Source organism: Marmota marmota, unplaced genomic scaffold (assembly GCF_001458135.2).
Source record: "Marmota marmota marmota unplaced genomic scaffold, marMar, whole genome shotgun sequence".
NCBI classification, from domain to species: Eukaryota; Metazoa; Chordata; class Mammalia; order Rodentia; family Sciuridae; genus Marmota; species Marmota marmota.
The window spans coordinates 14,674,000-14,682,487 of NW_025999960.1; the positions used below are offsets into that span (position 1 = coordinate 14,674,000).

Sequence of the window (8,488 nt, forward strand, 5' to 3'; positions counted from 1 at the left end):
CCACTGTCTTTGATTCCAATAGCATTTTCCAGTGTTAAACAAAAATTATGGGAGACCTTTTCTAAACTAAGTTCCTGCTCGAGGCCCCAACAGACCATATCAAACCAAAATGCCACATAATCAAATTGAAACTTTCAGGAAGGAGATAGATCCAAGAACAGACTAGTTTTTCCTGAAAACAGAAGATTCCAGTCTGCCCACATCAGAATACTGAGGAAGTTCTCTCTCCAAAAAAGTAATATGAAGTAAAATGATGGTAATTGTTTTAGTCAGCTTTTTTACTGCTGAGACTGAAAGACCTAATCAAAACAAATGTAAAAAAAGGAAAGATATATTCAAAGGTTTTAGTCCATAGAAGGCCGGCTCCACTCCTGGTGAAGCAAAACATCATGGTGGAAGAGTGTGGCAGAGGAAAGCAAATCACATGATAATCAGTAAGCAGAGAGAGAGGGATCTCCACTCCCCAGATACAAATATATGCCCCAAAGTCATGCCCCCAATTCCCACTTCCTCCAGCCACACCCCACCTGCCCTCAGTTACCACTGAATTAATCTCTATCAGGGGATTAATTCACTGATTGGGATAAGACCCAATCATTTCTCCTTTGAACCTTCTTGCATTGTTTCACACATGAGCTTTTGGGGGACACCTCAAATCTAAACCATAACAATAACCAATTGTTTTTTCCATCATGCTACTTCCTTGGTTTCATCTTTACAACCCGATTTTCTGCCATTGCCCAGGGGAGTTCTCCTTTTTTATAAAACAAAAGCTGCCCTGTTTCTCACATCATAAATAAAATCCAACTAGATCTATAGCTAAACTTTTTATAATTTTTGTCTTTGACACTAGTAAACTTGCACACCAATCTCGAGTTTGAAGTCTGTTCCCCAGGGGAAATGACCTGTAAGGAAAAATAGTAACAAAAATGTCTACTTTTTGGAGTTAGATATTTGAAACAGAGAAACAGAGACAAGGTACAGAAATGTAGGTGATGGCATACTACTTGTGATTGCCATCTAAAATGGGGACTGGGAGCCAGGCGGGATGGCACATACCTGGAATCCCAGAGACTCTGAAGAAGGAAAATTGCAAGTTCAAGGCCAGCCTTAGCAATCTATCCAGGCCCTAAGCAACTTTCTCAAATTTCTTAAGAAAATAAAAAGGATTAGAGATGTGACTCAGTGAAAAAGCGTCCCTGGGTTCAATACCCAGTACCAAAAAATAATAATAATAATAATAAAATGGGAGCAGAGAAAACTCATGCAACTGAGTCCTCAACCTCAACAATCTGTGCTATCTCCAGGTAGACAGTATTACCAGCAGAAATTGGGATTCAGTCCGTGTTCCGCAGAATTAATGAATTAACACCACAGAACAACAGGTAAGAAAGAGACAGGAGTTTTATTAAAAGGAGAGTGGAAGAGAGAAGCTTTGGACTCTCAGCGTGGTACATGGAAGGGGCAAGATTGCCACCTTGGTCTCTCCTTTAAAGTCACTTGAGGGGAAGTCAAATGACCTCTTGAGATTTTAATAGGCTCAGGCTGAGTTGCATAATTGTTTTTTTGTGCAAATGGAATCTTATGTCCCTTTTGGGAAATAAACGTTGCTTGACACACTGGAGCATTCCTCAAAAGGCGGAGCATACCTCAAATTGTGATCCGGAGATCCATCCTCCTTATCAACCCCTCACCATCCTTTCCTGCTCTGACTGCCTATTTACCCTACCTCAGTAGTATCAGAATTGGGTTCAGTGTCTGTAGTGTTATGTTGAGTGACTATGTGAGACAGAAGAGAGAGAGAAAACTTTTTTTTCTTCCCAAAATGGAAAAAAAATCAGTCGTTATAATTTAATTCATTGAAAGAAAAAGGGTAGAAATTACATGACTACCCAAGTCATTTTAAAAAATGTGTTTTATAAAATTCAACATCCATTCATTATTTTTAAGAACAACTACTAACAAACATAGAATAAAATGAAACATCTCCAACCAGATGAGCAGTATTTACAAACACCTACAGCAAACATCTACATACTGATAAAATCTTGAAAAGCTTCCCTTTAAAATTATGAACACCAAAATGACTGATATATCCCATTTTATCAGCATTGTACCAGAGCTCCAAGGAAATGAAGTTAGGCAAGGAAAGGATAAACACTATGAAATTAAGGAGGGAAAAAACTGACTCTATTCTTAAATGAGTGTATACATAAAATCTAGAATTCCAATAGACAAACTATTGAAATTAATTATAAAGCTTAAGTTGGGTGTGGTGGTGCACAACTGTAATCACAGCTAATTGCAAGACTGAGGCAGAAGGATCACAAGTTCGAGGCCAGCCTGGATAACTTAGGGAGCTCCTGTCTCAAAATAAAAAATAAAAAGGACTGGCGATATAGTCCAGTGGTAGAGCATTTGTCTACCATGCATGAGGCCAGCCCTGGGTTCTATCCTCAGTGAAAAAAGGAGGAGGACAGAAGGAAGAGGAAAGAAAGAGGAAGGCAAAGAGAAAGTAGAAGGAGAAAGTTTGGCAAGGTTGCTGGGTATAAAATCAATATACAAAAATCAATTTTATTTCTATATACCAACAGTTAAAGAATAAAATTTTAAAGAATTACCAATTACTTAATCATCACAATTTTAAACTACATGAATGCCCACAGTGAAAGATACATAAACCTTCTATGACCCCCCATTGAGATATACAAAATAATGAGATACATATTACATTACTGTCTGGGAAGAGTTAACATTGTAAAGATGCAAATTATCCCCAAACTGAGCTACAGATTCAAAGCAATCACAGTTAAAATTTCAACATCTTTTTAATGCAACGTGACCATGTATTTATAAAATTAAATGGAAATACGTAAGCCAAGAATAGCCTAGAATACCATCAAAGAACTAGGTAAGATTTCTTGTTCTACCAGATATCAAGACTTAATATGAAACAATCTTAATTAATATATTGTTATTAATGCAAATATATAAATTAATAATAGACCAATGGAACATAACAGAATAACCAGAAACATACCTACACATTTATAGACCTAGATTTATGATTAAAGTAACATTGAAGAGCAACAGGGAAAGAACAGATTTTTCAATAAATTGTTCTAGGCAATATAATAATCATACAGGGAAAATAAAGAAATATGAGCTCTTCATTACAATATAAACACAGATCAATTGCAGATAGATTCATGGCTAAAAGTAAAAAGTAAAGTAAAATAAATATGAAAGTTGTGGGATGGGGATGTGGCTCAAACAAAAATGTTGTGTCCACCAAAAACTAAAAAATAAATATTAAAAAAAAATTTCTCTCTCTCTCTCTCTCTCTCTCTCTCTCTCTCTCTCAAAATAAAATAAAATAAAAAGAAAGTTGTAGGACCTAGAAGTTTCACTCCTACATTTGCAAACTAAAGAAATTCATGCACATGTCCCAGGATACTTATCGAATAAACATAGACCAGTAGAGTAAATAGGAATTTGGAGGATTGAAAAGAGAGAAGTGAAGGTAAAGGGGAGATAATGAGCAGTGAAATTGTTCAAACAATATTATGCCTATGTACAAATGTATCACAATGAATACCACTGTTTTATAATTATAATGCATCAATAAAAAAGAAAAAAACTTTTCATGCCTATGATGTTGGCAATCCCCCAAAATATTAATGACCCAATGTGTATTAAGAGTGTAATAGATATCAGGGCATAGTCGTACATGCCTGTAATCTCAGCGACTCAGGAGGTTGAGGCAGGTACAATTCAAAGCTAGCCTCAGCTACTTAGCAAGACCCTCAGCAACTTGGTGAGACCCTGTCTCAAAATAAAAAATAAAAAAGGACTGGGGACTTAACTCAGTGGTAAAGTACTATAGGTTCAATACTCAGTACCAAAAAAAAAAAAAAAAGAGGGAAAAAGGAAGTATAATGGGCAGATCTTTTTGTGGTTCATAAGGGTGGTGACTGGGTTTTCACAACACTGTATGAGATGTGCCTCCATCAAATCTTGTTACATCAGCACATCACCCATCTGTTGTAAAGTAATATTCATAAAAAAATTTTTAAAGAGTTAAATCAAGCCAGTCATGGTGACATATAACTGTAATCCCAGCAGCTCAGGAGGCTGAGACAAGGATCTCGTGTTCAAAGCCAGCCTCAGCAACAGCGAGGCACTAAGCAACTCAATGAGACCCTGTTTCTAAATAAAATACAAAATAGGGCTAGGGATGTGGCTCAGTCATCAAGTGCCCCTGAGTTCAATCCACAGTATCCACCCCCACCAAAAATCAATAAATTGTGGTACAAGTCTCACTATAGAATACAGCACCAAAAATGAAAAAGCTGTGAAGATTCAGGTCATAAATAATTTTGAACAAAATAATTCAATTCAAAAAAGAAGGCACACAGAGAGACTCAATTTTGGATAGAAAGCAAGGAAGACAAGTTACATTTGCATGCATGCATAGCTAAGTTGTAAATTGTAAAGATATGTAAGGAAGGGCTGGGGATGTGGCTCAAGTGGTAGCACGCTGGCCTGGCATGCATGCAGCCCGGGTTCGATCCTCAGCACCACATACAAACAAAGATGTTGTGTCTGCGGAAAACTAAAAAATAAATATTAAGAAGTTCTCTCTCTCTCTCTCTCTCTTTCTCTCTCTCTCTCAAAAAAAATAAATAAATTTAAAAAAACCAATATTTGTAAAAAAAAAAAAAAAAGATATGTAAGGAAGATAATTACCATATAAGTGAGGATAGTAATTATATCTGGGAATGAAGAGGGATGCAGTCAGGAAGGGGCCTTCTGGCAGTCTAGTTGCATTCTATTTATTGGTCTGAGTACTTGTTAAATAGATGTTCAGTTTATAACATTTGATTAAAAATCACACTAACATTTTATGCTCAATTCTATATTTGTATTGTATTTCACATTCATTCATATATTGTCCCTTCTTTAAAGTCAGTTTTTAGAGACTTAATGTGTTCCTTTAAATATGCTGTTTCACTGTTTCTTTGTATATTATTGTTTATTGTTGAGACTAGCATTTGAAAACCAATTACTTTTCCTAGTTTTTGATGTCTGCTTTTATACAGGAGGACTTTCTCCATGCAGCCCCATTAGAGAATTTCGATCCCCTTCAAGCCTTTTCTGAGGATTCATGTTTTCTGAGTTCATATATGATATCTCCTAATTGGAGAGATTCGCTTGTTTTTACTTAGGAGATCTTCTTTGTATCTGTCTGTGATACTGGAGCTTCTTGGTGGTATAGAAAATTGTTGTACTGGTGCTGGGGTTACAGCTCAGTGATAGAGCACTTGCCTGGCATGTGTAAGGCCCTGGGCTCAATCCCCAATGCCCACAAAAGAGAGAGGAAAGTTGCTGTACTGGAGTTCCACCTAGTGTCAGTCTATGATGACTGCAAGACTGGTGCCGGACCAAACCACATTGATTGCCTTTGTTCTTAATCATCCACAATCGAAGCCCTGTTCCTGTCAATGCTGAGTTTAGGCAATACAGAAACCAAGCCCACAGCAGCACCCCAAAAATTCAGAATGTTGGAAGTACATTTCATTCCTTTCGCCTTCCAGGAAAAAGTGAGGAGCTAGTCGTTTTCTCCTGATCCTGCTGTGCCACCTTAGTTAAAAAGACTCTGGTAAGTGAATGCTGGAAATTTTCTTACTAGACTTTGATGGTTTGGCTTCGAGATAACATTTGGTACACGAACCTCTTAACTGGTTTCTGGATTTTTCACAATGGTAATTGGTTTACGTAGTATTAAATCCATGTTTTGGGGGAGGAAAGAAGGCCCAGAGTTTCCTCTTCTGCCACTTGCTGTTGTCCTTTGTTGCTCTATTTTGCCCTAGTGAATGGTCACATTCATCTACTTCTTTGTATTTGTTTTATTTAATGATGGGTATGATAGATGTTCTGCTGTTGAGTGTCTGGATTTTGTTAACTTCCTTTAAAGAGTTTTGGCTTTGTATTTATAGACAGTTAATATACTTGAGGTTTCAGTTGAATATTTATATCTAAGCTTTGTTAGGACAGATTCAGATCATCCTTTATTCTTAGGATAATTAATCGCTATTCCTGAGGTGTGGCCTTTCTGAGGTACTTACTGAATGCTTCAGATTTTCCATGAGATTTCTTGACTGTAGTTTGTTGGAATTCAAGTCTCTCCTATTCTCTACGAATTCCAGTAGTTTCCTAACTTACAGCTCCTAGTAATATTCAAAGTTTCATAGGAATTCCTCCTTATTCAGGTTCTAGAACTCCTTCTCTGCATAACTCCCTTTTCCTCTGCCCTACAAACTCAAGCCGTCTCTGCCTTCACAAACTGATTGCTCTCTTCAGTTCAGCAAAACAATCATGCTCTGTCCCTCCTAGAACCAAGATCTAGAAAGCATGTCAAGGCAGAAAACTGACATGATAGTAGAGTTCATCCCAATAGCTTCCCTTTTCTAAGGGATTACAATTCTGTTGCGTTTTTCAATAGCTAAAAACAGATATTTTATATATTTGGTCTATTTTGTAGTTGTTCTCAGCAGGAGGGCTGGTCATCGGAGGAAGTTGAAGACCTTTTCCCTGATTTTCAACTTTCTAAAACCTTGACTACCCTCTAAAGTCTAGAACATATCTCACTCTCTCCATTAAAATTTTTACTCCCTTCTTTGTAATTTCAATAAACTATGTAGCTCTTTTGTTATAGTTATTACATATTCAATACTGTACCATAGTTAATCTCCAGAGAGATCCCACATCTTACACATCAATAATGCCTAATATTGATGTTTATTTGTTGAACGAATAGGATACCCCAAAAGATAATGTCTTCTTATGAGTGAACATAGATTAAAACAGAATAAATTACCTCCTAGCTTAGTGGAAGGTTAGAATATATATGGTTTAGGGTCCTTCTCAACTCAAGGCTTCAGTGAAAAAAAAAATTGGCAAATTGTGCTACATTTACATAATGAATATTCTATGATGATTTTAAATAGATATATAAAATGTTTATAATAAAATATTAGGTAAAATATTGGGATTCAAATTGTATACATGACAATTAAACCTATGTGGAAAAAAATGTACAGCCTTTCGGTCTGGTGGCAGCCATCGAGTAAGCCAAGACCAGGGCATACAAGTACATCTAGGAACTATGGAGGAAGGAGCAGTCAGATGTAATGCGCTTTCTTCTGAGGGTCTGCTGCTGGCAGTACCACAAGCTCTCTGCGCCCCACAGGGCTCCCTACCCCACTCGGCCAGATAAAGCGTGCAGACTGGGATACAGGTCAAGCAAGGTTATATCATATACAGGATTCCTGTGCGCCCTGGTGGCCGCAAACACACAGTTCCTAAGGGTGCCACTTTATGGCAAGCCTGTCCATCATGGTGTTAACCAGCTAAAGTTTTCTTGAAGCCTTCAGTCTGTTGCTGAGGAGGGAGCCAAACACCAGTGTGGGGCTCTGAGAGTCCTGAATTCTTATTGGGTTGGTGAAGATTCCACATACAAATTTTTTGAGGTTATCCTCATTGATCCACTCCATAAAGCTATCAGAAGAAATCCTGACATGCAATGGATCACCACACTAGCCCACAAGCACAGGGAGATGCCCAGCCTAACATCTGCAGGCCATAAGAGTCATGGCCTTGGAAAGGGCCACAAGTTCCACCACACTATTGGTAGTTCTTGCCATGCAGCTCTGAGAAGGCACGATACTCTCCAGCTCCACCATTACCGCTAATAGAATTATGATGTTTGTAAAGTTCATACCTAATAAGCAATTGGGGACAAAAACATTAAAAAATGTGCATATGAAATACTGGAAAAAATATATTTTAAAATAATAAAGTCATCTTAATTCATATGTGCTGTTGACATGTGCCTTTTTTACCAAGACTAGTCTTAAAAATCAGTTGGTCTTACTATCTAATGATTTTCATGAAGGATGGTTTAGGATGATCAGTTATTCCAAAAAAATCTTTATTTTTATTTAATATCCTCCAACACTTTATTGAATTTAGTTAACAGCCTTATTAAGAGTATTAGTTCATGTCCTTACCTGCAATCTCATTTTGCAACTTCAGGGCTCACCAGGAAGTTTTAATGCTCATAGTGGGGTATTATAAGGGTGCTGTATTGAGACCTTGTTAATGACTGAGGCCATTGTTTGATAACATCTACTTTATATTTTTTCCAGAATGAAACCTTGACAATCAATAGGAGCCAAGTTAGGGCACATTTTATGTAAGTGTGCATATCTGTGTCTGTTCTGCAATACCTGCAATCAGGAGGTGGCAAGTATAAATTTTATGCACCAAATTGATCATATTTTCAGGTCAAATCATGGTTTTCTTCTTTTTCTTAAGATCTTCTATGTACCCTTCTCTTATTCAAAGGCAAAACTGTTTGAATTCTGTTTTCACCACTTACTAACTTTGTGACCCTGGACAGTGTATTTCTTTCTGTGCCATAGTT

General features: G+C 37.1%; 1 non-coding gene and 1 pseudogene across 1 annotated transcript; both read left to right on the forward strand.

The window, feature by feature from the left end:
• The window catches only part of LOC107148720, a 12,451-nt pseudogene extending 4,697 nt beyond the window's left edge, over positions 1-7,754 (forward strand).
• LOC125616705 lies at positions 3,947-4,047 on the forward strand. The gene has a single exon (XR_007347449.1). It is a non-coding gene; the product is annotated as a small nucleolar RNA U13 (small nucleolar RNA).
• Positions 7,755-8,488: the final 734 nt, after the last annotated feature.